We start from the raw sequence: 14,792 nt of genomic DNA on the forward strand, positions 1-14,792 counted from the left end.
AGAAGGTCATGGGATCAATTCCCACCTTTGGCCTTTCTGTGCAGAGTTTGAATGTTCTCCCCATGTTTGTGTAGGTTTTTCCAGGTGCTCCAGCTTTCTCCCACATCCAAAAACATTCAGGTTGTCAGAGCGAGCGGCTGCCCGGCAATCATAGCGGCTGGACCCGCAATGCAAATTCCCAGACTAGGCTTAGGTGTTGGAGAAAACATGGTCTTTACTCCAGGCTCTGGTTCTGTACACATGTGGTCAATCAGCGGAGCAGAGGTATAATCAGGCTCAGGCAAAAATGCAGTCATGGTTGAGCAGAGGTCAGGGGCACGAGCAAGCACAGACATCTGGGATGAGACAAGAGGCATGGTCGAGGAATACAGAGTCAAAATACGGCACATGGCAAGGCAAAAATCAGGACAGAAAACGAGAGCTGGAATGTGTGCAAAGATGACAAATGAGCCAGGGTGTGGTGGCTGGGAGGAGATTAAATAAGACAAGAGTTAACAAGGTGCACATAAGGAACAATCTAGAAAGGGGTGTGGCCAGTGAACAAAGATTAAGCGTGGTGCAAGACAGTGAGGGCGTGCAACACAAGGTGGAGTGACGAAAAGTAAAGATACGTGAGCAGGTGCCAGGAGCATGAGTGAATGAAAACACAAAGCAGACAGAAACAAAGTGAAAGACAAAGACATGAGGCAGGTGCAGTGATGTGGAGTGAGAACATAATCGGATGGGTGTGAGGGAAACAGGGAACTATGAACCAAGGAGATAAACAGATGACAGAACAAATAATCAAAGACTAAATAATTAACAGAAAGCAAAACCCGATAATGAAGCATAACTGGTGACAATAATGATAACAACAAAATAACCAAGTGATAACCTAATGAAAACTACATGAGAATGAATAGAGATAAATACTAAAACTAAACAGAAACTAAGAAAACAAGGTGGTAAAACAAACCATAAGAAAAGCAGTGACAAAATGATAACAGAAAACAAAACCTGACATTAAAGCACAACAAATGTTACAAATGAGAGGAACTAGATAACCAAGTGATAAATTAATGAACAATAAATGAAAACACAATTGACTGAAGAAAACTAGAACAGAACTGAATGAAAGGCCAAAGTAAAAAGTAACAAAGAAAACAAAGTGACAAAGCAAATGGAACATAGAATAAACACATAATGTAAACCAGCAACTAATAAATCAAAGCGGGAACAGAAGGTGAGAAAAAGAAAGAGGTAAAAATAGAATCAAAACCCTGATCAGGGCGAAAACGTGACAGGTTAGGTGAATTAGAAACTTAAAACTCTGAAGGTGTGCATGCGGGTGTGAATATGTTTGTTTGTCTCATGGAGCTGTATATAAGAACTAGAGAGCGCAGTCCCATTGCTGCACACTAAACGAAAACGTCCCTTCATGGACAGTGACATGACGTCTCCTAACCGGGCAAAATATTGATGAAGTTCCCGGATGTTAATGCATTTTCAATGGAGATTCGCGACTGAACACACTCAGAAAAATGCTCGCAAAATACGTGTTAAAATGCTATTTTGACCTGGATATTGAGCCAGTAAAATTAAATTACATTAAATTATGTCAGGAAAGTATTAAACTTACTCTGACACACACACATTCCCAAATATTAGTGTTGAAAGTTACACGGATCTGTGCTGTTAAGCTACGCTGCTATAGGCTGAGCTGCTGCTGTGTTCAACGCAGCACGGCTCCTAAAACCATTACAATACATTTATATATGTTATATTTTTACACAATTATCCTTTATTGACCGAGTTTTATTCATGAAGTTAGTGGTGTGTGTACATATATCTCTATGTGTGGGTGTGACTGTGAGCAGCACAGCACGGGTCATTATAATCTCATTATTTTCAGGTGCAAATTTAAAAATAAATCCCCAGTCTTGTCGAACAATTTTAATCACTAACGACAAGTATTTTAACTAGACATTGGTCTAGCAGTGGAAAATATCAACTAGACAAACTGCTGCAAACAGTGTTTTCTGTATGGAGAACCTTTAACCCTCTGGAGTTGAATGACGCGCCAGCGCGTCAAAAGTCTAAGACCTAATTAAGTAGACATAGCATACAATCAGCTCCACTCTGAGTGTCTGATTGAATGTGTATTGAACGTGGAGACTTCAACCTCCACAGCACTTTTTAAACTTTGTTAATAGGCCAAGTGAATTATGATTTAATTATGATGAATAATTTAGTTTTTTGGGGGATAATATTCTCATATTCGCTGCGTGTTTTGCAGACAACTTCAGCAAAACAACTCATTTCCTCCTTTCAGCTGAAACAGCAAGATTGCTGGGAAGAAACAGGACTCCCTCAGCTGCAGCAGTAGAAAGGAGTGTTATCATTAGTGGAAAAATCAGAAACTAACCAATCAAATTCAACAACTCCACGTTGGTTTGATGACAACACAGACAAACGTGGGTCAGTGTGTGTGCGTGTGTGTGTGTGTGTGCGTGCATGCGTGCGTTTTGCGAACAGGACTTTTCTTCCGTGTCTCTCTGTCTGCCACACAAACAAATAAAAAAATGACACAAATTTTTCTTTATCACTGGTGTAAAATATATTACCCAATAAACAATAATCCCCAATCCACATAATTTGGTTGCTGAGAGAAGGGAAACTGTGGTTTCATGTGGAGCAAAAAGGAGAAAGTGATCAGGCGTCTGGAACAGCATGTCAAGTCTCTTTATTTTTTTGAACTGCATGAAGATGATCGAAGCACGGAGCGTGTCATGATGAAGTGGTCTTTATTGTTCTGGTCTGGACAAATGAGAGCAGGTGGATTCATTGATCTGTGCGCACAGATTTGCACTGTGGATTGGACCGCGCACTTCTCTTCCATTGTCTCCAGCGCTGAGTCCTGGAACACAGAACAGGGTGGAGACACACACTGCCCCAGCAGTGAGCAGACTCCAGAGGCGGAGAACACAGAAGTCGGGTAGAGACTTCCCACCCCAAAGTCAAAAACACCTTTTTCTATTGTTTTTTTTTTTTTTTTTGGGGCCACTAACCCAGCCAGGACAGTCTGTACCAATACCAATAAAAATGCTACAAAAACAAGGAATTAGGGAAAAATATACATGGATATTGAGGTGGAATATCTGTACAAATTCCTGGAGTTTCTGTGTGCATTGATTAGGAATTGTTCTGAGTGGCAAAAATATAATTTGTGTGGCCTCTCATTGCATGTAAATAGCTACAAAATACGTCTGAAGCATTTCCTGCATTTTAATAAGAATTGTTGTATATAACTTTGTTTATGCTACATTTTTATATATATTTTTGAAGTTTACAATTTATATTTCCATTCTAAGTTATGAAAATGGTTCAATATAAATATTTCTGGTTTTCACAGTAAAAAAAAAGCTTTTTTCTTATTCAAATTGTATGTTTTGGGGTGAATATTGGGTCACTGTTTTAATGCAGTATGTCAGAATGAAAGAAAAACCATAAAGTCACACAGGTGAGGTTGTGCTGAAAAAAATGACACCAAACAAGACCAGGTAAACAGTTTTTTAAGGTAAATTATGAAGGTAAAACCAAAAGTAGTCAAAATGCTCAAAAATAGCCAAGACTCCAGAGGGTTAATAACGGACAATTCAATGCACTGCAAGTAAAATGCTAAATACACCTATCTTAAGAGTAAAACCATCAAAAATGTAAATAAACAAACTTACTCAGTTAGGTCAACCAGGTAACAAAATATTGTAATGCACTGAAAGGTCTGCCACTAGAAGCCCTCCCAGCAGAAATTATTATTGAACTCCCTGTTGTTTTGCATTGGTCACATTTTGACTCCACTTCTGTTTTACATAATGTTATAGTAACTCTTGAGTTATTCCTGGTATTTTCCCTCTGTGTAATTTTATGATGGTCATCAGTATTGCTTTTATTCTGATGATTCTCCTGTGTTCATTGTTGACCTCAGGGTTCGCATGTCCGTGTACTTTGGGGTTAATTGCACTGCGTTCCTTATGCCATTAGAATGTCTCCTAGTCACCAGATTGTATTAGGTTCCTCCCTGCTCTCTAGTGTTCTATGTTAGTGTTTTGACTCCATGTTACTTACTTTTGCTATTGTTTTGCACTTCTGCTGCCTGTGTTTGACTCCACATCATAGACCTTTGCTACCATTCTAGATTGTGTCTTTTACCTGCTGTTTTGGAATCTGTGGTATGACAATTCCTGGTTATTGAACTCAATCTGTATTTTAAAACATTCTGCTACTTTAACCCCTGAAAGACTGATGCTAGTGATGAACTCTGTTTTTTTTTTTTAACTCTGCCTGGCTCTGGATTATTCTTCTGTGTTTTGCCTCAGAGAAGCTGAGGCTATTTTTGCACTGATCACTCTAGTTACTGATCATTCCTCCTGCCTTTGTGAGCAGCTGTAGCTCAGTTAATTTCTTTTTCTTGGTTTTCTGCATTGGAATCCTTGATAAGATCATTACATGGTTGAATTAATGGTGGGTTTTTTTTGTATTTCCAAGTGCTTTCTGCACTTGCTAGTCTTGTCTTAATTTGCAAGAGCTGTGACATCTCTTGGCCACCGTACCTGACAGAAATAAACACGGAGAGAAAGCAAGCGTAGAAGATATGCACAGAGACTGCAGTATAAGGATGGTGACATTTATAAGAACTTTCCATTCCTTAGGGCAGGACAACAGTGAGAGGACATGCTAGAAAATCTTTTCAAAGCGACACTGTGGAAAAAGGAAGCTGACGTGCTTCAAAACGCTGACGCACAGCGATGATCTGTCTCGCTTTGCAATTTAAAAAAAAGCTCTTTACCAACATAGCAAACTGCATTAGGCATCAGATGACTATAGAAGGAGACCACACAGATCAGAAAGGCACCTACAGCATAAAAATGAATCAAAAGTCACGCATTAGTTCAGAGGCTGAGCCGGCAGAACAAACATGCAAATTTCACTCTCAGCGTTTGTGGTGCTCTGTCAGTTTATCATCCGTCTGCCAGCTTGTGTAAATCCTCCTCTGGGTCTCAGTGTGCATACACATGTTGTTTTTCTGCTGTTTATCAGCTGTGCTGCAGGGCGTTTGAGGTCACCTAGCTGTCCATTCTGGTCATTTCTAGGTGTCATCACAGAAGGCTGAGCGCCACAAGTCTCATCAGCCAAAGAGGGCTTTGTATCCCCACGTAAAAAAAAAAAAACTTCTTTATTATGCAATGTGCTGATGCTGCTGCTGTTTCTCATAATGACTGAGAGCAGGAGGAAGACAGAATAAAAAACAGCAGCAGAGACAAAAGTGTCCACTGTGTGTCCCATTTCTCTTCTTCCTGCAGGTTTTTTAATGACAACATCACACAGAATGATGTCATGAACTAGAGAGAATCACCGCCCTCCCTGCATTCTCATGTCAAATGTGACTGACGAGGTGATGCTCACGTCACAGGTGTGCGTCTTTCTGAATGTCGTTTGTATGAATCTACTGAGAGCAAGGGCGCAATTTAGAACTAGAAATTGTGGGGGGGACAAAGTGCGAGGCCCGCAGGGTCGAAGCCCATAGGCCAGGGGTCTGGGGGTCACTTTAGGCCACCAGAAACCAACGATTTCTAGATGAGCTCAGATGCATTCTGAGCGTCCAGAACAGTAATTTTAATGTTTTGAGAAGACCATAAAGTGGACACCATTTGACTTATGCATTTTGAAACTGTGGATATACTCGTAAGTACTTTATTCTGAGAATAGCCAGCATTGATTTTATCAACATCCTGGTGTAAATAAGGTATCGCCACATGTGTAGAACTCAAAAAGAATTGATAGGATGAGTTCTCATTAAAACAACTGCAATGTGGTAAAATGTATTCATAAATATGAAAGAACAGGCTCTTAATAATTATTAACTATCGCATACTGTATTTTTTTTCTCAAGATTTGTTTTTGCATAAGTTTGAAAAAACAACAGATCATAATGTTTCTGTGTAGGCTCTCAGTTGTCCAGGTGGTTTCCATCAAGCAACCCAGTCCAGTCGATCATAAGTTTAGGATAAATTGCTTACCATGAATTTAATTTTTGAAGTGGCACTAATGACAACACTCATACTGAACATAATTTGGTCACGCCAGAAATTTTGAACATTTCAAAACTTTCTTTGCACACTGACACGCAGCTGCACACAGTTAACAACAGTTTACGACCCGTTTAGTCATTGGCATGCAAGATTACATGCCAGTGCGGGGATTAAATTCCTGCATGTGTCAAGGTGCCTTAAGAGCTGAGCACTTCTTGCGCAAAGGTGTTATTCATGTTCAGTTGTGAGTTCACTTTAGTGAGACACCATTGTCGCTTGTTCGTGTGTTTGTTCGCTAATTCACGTCTCCAACTGCTCTCCAACATTAGCACCCAGTGAGATAGTACCATAAGCGGTCTTACTCTTCAAATAAGAAACAACAATTTTGTTCCTTTGCTTTAATTTCTGGCAAAACCAGCTTAACCTCCTAAACCCTAGAGTCCCCAAATTTGGGGACTTGCCCTGTTTTGGAATATTTCAACACTCATAACTAACCAATGCTGACACCAACATACACTTATTATACATTAAAATGTCAAGCGAAGTCTCCTCTACAAAAGTTTCCACTTCAATCACATATCAACTAACCACAGCTGAAACGCTAAGCAAATAAAGACATAAATCGGAATTCATTTTTTTGGGAAAATAAAACCTAATTTACTCCTACCAAGTATTATTTTTTCAATTTCAACTTTCAATTTTTTTGCATCCACAACATCCCCTAGGACCTGTCTTTTAGCTGATCCAAACTTTTGCATTTTTGACCTTGTACAAGCTGAGAAATAAATCATAATGTATGGGTATATGATTTTGGTGAAATAGGCTCTAGAGCTTAAGGGGTTACCTGTTACACCCTAGCTCAATATTAGCTGCAATATCTTATTAAGACAAAGTTTGATCCATTTTCTTAAAATTAGATTTTTTTTGTGTGTGTAAAAGTTGCTTGTGACAATTATTTTTCATTATAGGGAAAAAAAATAATTTATTCTATTTGTTCTGTTCTATTTATTAATCCTGTTAGCTCAGCAATACCAATTAGATCAAAGTGGGCTTTGGTCTCACAGACTACATGTATTCACTGACTTCCAAACTAATAATCCTACATATTTCTCACTACCAACACAGCAACACTTTTTTGTATTTTTAAGAAGGGTTTATTTTGTGTGAACATATTTCCTAACCTCCTCATCTAGCTTTTCCTATTGAATCCATATTTATTGTTGCTGTGTTCTTTATTATGTGCTGTGATTATTTGCTGTGTAACCAACAAAGTGCAGTCAGATACACCCCAAATGCTCTTGTGCTATGAGCTTTAGACTGCTATAGATGTCAAACTCGGGAGGGCTCCAAGTGTTTTAAAAACAGACATTAAGGTTGGTAGCCAAATATACCCACTGCAGCACGTGCACGCACACACACACACACTGAAGTGGTGCATCCTAAAATAAACCTGTTTTTGGCTCTGTCAAAAAGAACCTATTTCTGTGCCTATCACTTTAAATGGAAAGGAGCTGCAGCTTACCACGCCCCTGGAGAGGGTGTGTCTGTCTCTCTCCCACAGACAGTGTGGAAGCATACCTCCTGTCGCCTGGCAACCTTGACAGCTGCATACCTCAAGCTAGCTTAGCGTGTGTAACCTGTAGTTTTGTAATCATTTTTCAGTACTTATATTTTACTTGTAAAATATAAATACTGAACGTACGTATGTATGGAGGCCAAAAGTGTCCTTTTGTCTTTTGTTACTGTTATTATTATTAATCACAGAATGGCTTATGGGATTGCTTGGGCCATGAAAGATATACCTGATGTATTTTCAGGAGAAAGAAAGCTGCACATCAGCTGCGTCACAAGCAGCCTTTGAAAGTGGACGGCCTAGTCACATCATGTATGACATAAGCGGCTGACAGCCGCAGCCTTCTAAGTGCAGCTGAGTTGGGACACGGTCACAGAATGCCGACTGTTTCATTAGGCATCACTAACAAGAGAAGGCAGGCAGCTTCACTCACCTTCAACCACTTACTCCAGTTAAGAGTCACGGGGGGCTGCAGCCTATCCCGGCAGTCAAGGATATGGCGTAGGCCGGGTACAGGCCACAGGTGAGAATTGATCCCATAACCTTCTTGTTGTGAGGCAACAGTGCTAACCACTAAGCCACCGTGCTGTCAACAGGCATCTTCTGTCACATAAATTAATAACATTAAAACCTTTCTCAAGAATTATTTTACTTATAGCAGGAGATTTTCTTCATATAGAGATACAGAACTGTGCAAGTTCAATGATGTTTAACACAAAATCCCAATTATAGTATATTTTACTGTAAAAGGTTATTAATTTTTTTGTTAAAATTTTTGAAAAATACTGTTCAAAATTTAGAGTTCCATTTTTTTATTTATATTTTTTCACAGCTCGTCTAATGAATATATCATTATTTATTTTCACATAAGATTAAACATTTACTCTGCAACATAAAGTGTAATTTTTACAGTGGCCAAAACAAGCAAATATAAGTGAATGGGAGAGGTCATGTCTGTAAGTGTTAGCCTACACACTTTGACAGAGTAGCTGCGTTCTCTCGTCTGCACAACCGCCTCGACATGTTTGATGTCCGGGTCATAAACAAACCGCAACACACGTCCACTTTCCACTGCATCGTCACTTTTTCTTTGCATTTTCACTTTGTTTGCCGTGTAATTTGCTCAGAAACTCTGCCATGTTTCCGCTGGGGACAGACGAGGGCTGTCCCCGGAAGTAGTACTGCATCATATGTGTCATATTTTACCCCTTTAGCGCCCACCCTCAAATGAGACTACGGTGCCCAATTCGTTGCACCTGCTCAACACAGCTGAGTAAGTTTATTTATTTACATTATTATTTTATGCTGAAGCTAGCTATATTTTCCCATTATTTCATGTGTGATGCACTAAAACCTCTTTTTGTGTTACTCATATTTTAGTTGTGCTTTGACTATTTGCAACACATTTCTTTTTGTTATGCGTTTTGGGAACTTGCAGCAGACACATTGTCATATTAAATTGTTACATGCGCTGTAGGTCATATGTGTGTTATTTGCTTTTCTGCATGTGCCAATGTTTTCTTAATTTAGAAGTTTTTGTAGCCTCTCTGGGCCACTATACATATGAGTTAAATTCAATACCAAATGGTGACCACTCATAAAATAAAATAAAAAAAAAAATGAAATAATAACCTGCAGGATAAAACACACTTCAAGAGCATAATCCCTGCGTGTCACTGTGCACGATGGCTCCCGCACACTGTATTTACTTGCATGGAGCATCTGTGCAGCACATCAACAAACAAACCCACGGAGGCACGAGGAGGTGTGGGCGTGTCGTTGGCGTGAATCAGGTCACAGGCGGTGGCGCACTTTATCTGGGGCAGAACTTCAGCCCCCCCCACACACACACCACAGATGTCGGGGGCTGCCTAAAACTCTGCTGTGCACGCGCGCGCACTTGCAACGCTGACAGATCGATAAAAATCAGGTGATCGCCGTGCACGGGAGGACATGGCGCATGAGCAAAAAAAGTGTATACGTGCCTTAATCATAACAACAGATCCACTGCAGAGTTCGTCACACCTTTCACATGACGTCACTCTTCAAAGTTGAAAACCACGCGTCAGAGAGAGAGAGATGGAAATACAGCACGCAGCAAAATGTTTTACCTTTAAAGGGAAGAAAGATCTGATCTCCACGTAGCCCACACAACGTCGCAGCCTCCTCGTGTTCCTCGTGCCACTTCCACTCCTAAACGCGCTTTGGCATTCCCGTCCACGCCAGCTGAGGTCCGGGCGCTTCTGCAGAGACGCAATGTTTTGACGCGCAGCGTTGCTCAGCACACTTTGGGAAAAGCACACAGAGAGTCGCTGCAGTACAGAGAGAGGACTCACTCATGCCCGGTTTGCACGGCTTCCACCGTTTTGAAGGCGGAGTGACGATGGTGTCGTTTTAATATCGTTGTGTGACGTTCAATGCATGTGACGCCATTCTTAAGGCTGCAGATGTCTTCATTCAATATTCTGAGAACATTTTGTCGTGACACTGTAAAAGTACAGTGGCCATGAAGTGCAAAACAGTGGAGGGAAAACAAAAGCCATTACAAAAAGCAAAACAAAACACTCAACTTTACTGACACAAAGTATTTTACTGGCAGAGTGAGACCAAAAAAAGTACAATTTTAGAAATAAAATCCAAAACAAATTAAGCAGTGCAAAAGGGCAGTATGGTAGATTAGTGGACAGCACTGTTGCCCCACGGGAAGAAGGTTGTGGGATATCGTCCCACCTAGGCCTTTCTGTGTAGACTTTGCATGGTCATGTGCGTATGTATGTGGCTCTGCAACAGACTGCCATCCTGTCCAGTGTGTACCAGAGTGACTGCTGGGATATGCTCCAGTTTCTCCCCCCACCACTTTGACCCTCAATTGGAGTAAGCAGGCATAGAAAATGAACAAAATTATATGCAAATTCTAAACTAGATAAAACCAGAGGTGAACATGCACAATTAAGCTGATATTACAGTGACATTACAATGCATATAATATTAAAACAATCAACAAACAAATAATAATAATAATAATAACAACAATAATAGTAAAAATAAACACCATCAACACGTAAGCAGCCCCACAATGGTTTTTTCTTTGGTACTCCAGATTTGAAGTCCTATTTTTCCAACACTTTATTTCTTGTTCTAGTTCTTTCATTTTCTGCTCCTTACTTGATATGTGGTACTTGCAAGAAGCAGAAGGACCATAAGGGTATGGTTGCTACACTGCTAATCCCCACTTAGTTACACCGCTGTACATCACACTGTGGGAATAGTGCCAATCACCAGGGCCTTTTGCTTGTTGTGTGCACAGGTTTGACTAACAACAAATAAAAGAACAATGCAGTGGTCTAACAATGGGGCACAAGCTCTTATTCTGATGTGACTGAGCGAGTTACAAGTTGGATGGAAATGAATGAGAAGGGTTTCAGGAAGACATTGCTGCTTAATGAGGCAGCTAAGTTTAAAAAGGGTCAAACACTCATTCACTCACTCATCTTCAACCCTGTGCTACAATGAAGGGTCATGAAGGGGGTGCCTATCCCATCAGAGATTTGATTAGATAGAATTTTATTCATCCCTTGAGAAGACTCCGTCAGGGAAACTGAGGTTCCAGCAGCATTGTATAGCAGCACACAGAGTAAGAAGGGCACAGAGAGTTGAGGTGAAAGCGGTAAGGATCAAACAGACAAACAAAACAATAAACTAAATTGGTAAGGGCAAATATTCAGAGGCAAATCCACATGATCAATGATGTACTATGTCTGTAGAACAAAGGTCTTTATGACATCATGAAGGGAGATATTCAAGAATTATTAAAAACTGATATGTTGAGTCAATTCTCTTTCAAAGACAAAATGCACATGGAGCCAGACTGTGCAAAAAAAAAAATATATTTTTTTTTTAGCTTTTATGTCTAGTTCCAGTAGACAGCACCTTATACAACAATTGTGCATTTCTTTTCTGACTATATATATATATATATATATATATATGGACCAAGAAATATTTTTGGACACAGCACAATAGAACTTTATGAATTTTAGGAATGTTGGCATTTTAAGATGGACTTTTAGGAATGTTAAAGAAAGGAATAAATATTTTGATGTAGACATGCATCACCACTCAAGAAATACTTTTGGTTACTATACAACTTTGTGACATCATGATGCAGGCCTTATAACATCATAAATTGGATTTTCAAGAATGTTAAAGAAAGTGGTCAAAGGTCTGAAGCAGACCTGCATCACCAAACAGCAATATGTGTGAGTAGAAATCTTCAGGATGTTAGTGGAATTTTTGTGACATCAAAAAGATTTTCAAACATCTTAAAATAAACTGTAAAAGGAACTATATTGAGCAGATCCAAAATCACCAAATACATTTAATAAACCTTTTCTGACTCAAGGTAATTTTCCTCAACAAAAAAGGGAAAAAAATAATTTGTCTCAAAGTAACTGGAAAACACAGCAACATTTCAATAATGATAACATAGCTGAAAACACAATATCCAAGAAAAAGGTTTACTGAACAAAAAACTATAACAACAGTAAAGAAAGAAGGGGGGGGCGTTTACTACTTTTGTCTGAGAAGCATAAGTGAACAGTCTCACTTTGGGGTATTTGCAGTTTTACTTTAATAATTAAGTTTAAAAAATCACATCGTGTCCTCTTGCTTTTAAAGCTTTGCTCTTTGAGCTGTTTTGATTATTAACAGGATAATACCAATGATTTAAATGAATATTCTCAGTGGATAATACCATCCAGAAACGCAGCAGCTGGTAAACGCATGAGATGGACGTGAACTATTTTGCCTTCGACAAAATGAGTTTCTTTGGCTAAAGTGATTTGACGAATAAATGACAGGGGTGTGAGCCAATCAACAAAGTGATAGGGCATAGCAACAGCGAGGAGCCAATAACGTCTCATTTCACAGAAAAAACGGAGAAGAATTTGTTTGTATTGATTTCCATAAAATAAAACGAGTTTCCAAGTAAATTCTCATATATAACCTCTTTGGGACGTGCAGTCCGCAGTGCCACCTGCCGTCAGTGTGTAGGCGCTTTATATCAATTACAAGACTGACGAAAGCTGGTGCTCTTTTTAATATTTATTGAAAAATCAGTCTGAACGACAGTCAAATCACACAGTGAAATAAGCCATTCTGATTGGCCAAAGCAGCCAACATAATATAAAGTCATAAATACTCACAGGAGCATGCAAAGCAAAAGTGCACACAGCACAGGAATATTTAAGAAACGTATTAAATATTAAGCAACTCATAAGTTCTTATACAATTTTACAGATGTTAGAAAATAGATGGTCTTGACTGGAAAAGCGGTTTCCTAAATAATGTAAAATGCATCACCAAATCAGAAAAATTTGTGACAGTATGGAAAATGCAAATAAAATAAAATAAACACACAGCCTTATATTTACTTTGACTTCTATTTCATTGGAAACAATATGGCCCAAGAGCCTATGCCACAGGGCATGTGGCAAGGTACACCCTGGACAGGATTCCAGTCTGTCACAAGGCCACATATGGTGCCACCAGAAAGTATTTGCAGCACTTTAATTTCCCCCATTTTGTTATATTACAGCCTTATTCCAAACTGGAGTAAATTCATTTTACCCCCTCTAAATTCTGGTCACAACACCCCATAATGACAACATGAAAAAAGTCTTTATGAATTTTTTTAAAACTTATAAAAAAAAAAAAAAAAATAAGAAATCACATATATATAAGTATTCATAGCCTTTGCTCAATACTTTGTTCATGCACCTTTGGCAGCAATTACAGCCTCAAATCTTATTGAATATGATGCCTCAAGCTTGGCGCACCTTACTTTGGGCAGTTTTGCCATTCCTCTTTGCAGCACCTCTCAAGCTCTATCAGGTTGAACGGGGAGCATCGGTGCACAGCCATTTTCAGAACTCTCCAGAGATGTTCTCAGATTCAGGTCTGGGCTCTGGCTGGGCCACTAGAGGACATTCACAGAGTTGTACTGAAGCCACTCCTTTGATATCTTGGTTGTGTGCTTAGGGTCTTTGTCCTGCTAAATGATGTACTGGCAGTCTGATGTCAAGCAGGTTTCCATCCAGGATGTCTCTGTACATTGCATATCTTTTTCTCAGTCCTGATCAGAGTCATTGCCAAGATGCCAAGCTTGGGTGGGCAGGCATCTGTACTTTTTTTGGGGGGGGGGGCAAAAAAAGAACCCCTAATTTGGCATAAAATACAACATGCACAACATTGGGTTTGATACCATGCTGTGTTAAACACTTCTGAATTTGCCCAAACGGCCACTTAAACTGAAACGGGCTGAGATGGGCAATCCATATTTAAGTCCGGAGGAGTGGACATAGCAGAGCCGGGGGCTTGAACATGGGGAGCACAGACGTTTTGAGCCCCCAGCATGGGCGCAGAGGTGCTGGAGCATGGTGCATCTGCTGGTGATTCACAGGCAGTCCTGGACCCTGGCATGGATGCAAAACACTGTTCAGTGGTTGCAGGGCTGCTGGTAGAGCCAACAGTGGGAGCTGCTTGTTTTTTTAATGAGCCACCTATGCATTTCTACTGGCATAATTTGGCAAATGTTCGAAGCCAGTGGTGGCACAGCGCTGAAAGGAACCTGCAGATTGGTGATGTTGTAATGCACACTGAGGACACTTTACCATGAAGCCAATGGACATTTGGGAGAGTTTCAGAAGTTATTAAAGGCAAAGCTGGACTTGTGAGATGAGCCAAACCTGTGCTGGAAGAGAAAGAACTGAACCACAAAGGAAAGCACAGCAGCAAGCCCATTACAGGTTAATTACCTGCTTTAAATTCACATTACCATTTTTCGATATTTGCTTAAATAATTTCTTATTATTTTAATAATTCATGGGTAAAAAGGCCTTATGCCTCCTGCCTTTATATGGAAATAGGGTAAGGGTAACATGAGATTTGTTTATGTTCCACTGCCTGATAGCAGAATTTTTCAGTAAGGCTGCAGCTGTCAGAAATAGTTTCGCATGCATAAAGCATAACAGTTTAACAGTTTATGGACCCATGATGAGACACAAGCTCTTACATTAGTGTTTTACCATGGTTTATTAAAGATGTACTGTGTTAAAAGAAGAAAATAAACGGTAAACTCACCAGCATACACA

The 14,792-nt window shown here is 39.7% G+C and overlaps 1 protein-coding gene across 1 annotated transcript in view; it reads right to left on the bottom strand.

Moving 5' to 3' along the window:
• The window catches only part of LOC117508411 (protein yippee-like 2), a 124,051-nt gene extending 114,039 nt beyond the window's left edge, over window positions 1-10,012 (bottom strand). The window contains exon 1 of the mRNA XM_034168176.1: window positions 9,753-10,012. The gene's annotated coding sequence lies outside the window, so the exon portion shown is untranslated. The remainder of the gene's footprint in view (window positions 1-9,752) is intronic.
• Between the last annotated feature and the right edge of the window lie 4,780 nt (window positions 10,013-14,792).

Source organism: Thalassophryne amazonica, chromosome 4 (assembly GCF_902500255.1).
Source record: "Thalassophryne amazonica chromosome 4, fThaAma1.1, whole genome shotgun sequence".
In the NCBI taxonomy this organism is placed as follows: Eukaryota; Metazoa; Chordata; class Actinopteri; order Batrachoidiformes; family Batrachoididae; genus Thalassophryne; species Thalassophryne amazonica.